Source organism: Monodon monoceros, unplaced genomic scaffold (assembly GCF_005190385.1).
Source record: "Monodon monoceros isolate NGI ecotype Baffin Bay Population unplaced genomic scaffold, NGI_Narwhal_1 Contig6012_ctg1, whole genome shotgun sequence".
NCBI classification, from domain to species: domain Eukaryota; kingdom Metazoa; phylum Chordata; class Mammalia; order Artiodactyla; family Monodontidae; genus Monodon; species Monodon monoceros.
Window position 1 is genome coordinate 1 of NW_021701783.1, and position 930 is coordinate 930.

The 930-nt window shown below is 45.7% G+C and overlaps 1 non-coding gene across 1 annotated transcript; it reads right to left on the minus strand.

Annotated features, from left to right (window-relative positions):
* Nucleotides 1-3: 3 nt before the first annotated feature.
* LOC114890596 lies at nt 4-217 on the minus strand. Its single transcript, XR_003792316.1, has one exon. It is a non-coding gene; the product is annotated as a small nucleolar RNA U3 (small nucleolar RNA).
* Nucleotides 218-930: the final 713 nt, after the last annotated feature.

A 930-nucleotide genomic window follows, 5' to 3' on the forward strand; every position in this document is an offset into this window, starting at 1 on the left:
GAAACCACTCAGACGGCGCCCTCTCCCTCTTTCTCTCCCTAGGGAAGAGAAGAACGATCATCAATGGCTAGTGACAGCTGCAAAGACAACGCCAAGAGCCAGCTTCACGCTCAGGAGAGAACACTGCGTCTCCTCCTCGTGGCTTCGGGTGCTCTACACGTTCAGAGAAACTTCTCTAGTAATGAACTATAGAAATGATCCCTGAAAGTATAGTCTTGACCCTGGCTCGCAAGTCACTGCTGGGTCTGTGGGACCCGCACACTTTACACTGAGGGCGAGATCGTTTCCCCGTTTCTAAGTCTACTGGAAAAAAGAGAAAGAGCTCTTCCAATACAATCTTTCAAATGCTATCACTTACCAACTCATTTTAACATTTTAACTGGAAATGTAATTTAACAAGTTTTAAAACAGCCACACTTAATTAACATAATACTGAATGACAGCCAATGACAACCCGCGTCTTTAAAGCCCAGGAGGCGTTCCCTCCACAGATCTGGTAAAACCACCTCGCCCCTGACAAGCTATAAAGGAAAGGGTGGGCCGTTGCCTTTGCTAGTGAGAACCTAGCTGATTCCATTGAGCAATATATATCTTATAAGTTTCATTCAAGGCTGTCCTACAAGTTTGACTTTCAAACTCTGGTAAGAGGTCACCATGACTGAGGCAGGGGCAGGGGGACTGGGTGGCTGAGAACCAGCGCCGGAAGGCAGAAACTTTTGGTTTTTACCACATGACCGTACTACCTGTTCACACTTCCTGAGTTTTTAAAAGACACCTGGTTGCTGCATCTGACATCATTTCTTCCCTCCACAAATACCTGAGTGCCAGCTACGACAATACTAGCTACCATTTATCGTGAGCTTGACAGGCACCGGTCATCGTTCTAAGTGCTTTAACTATGAGATCAATACAAGTATATGCCAGTTTTAT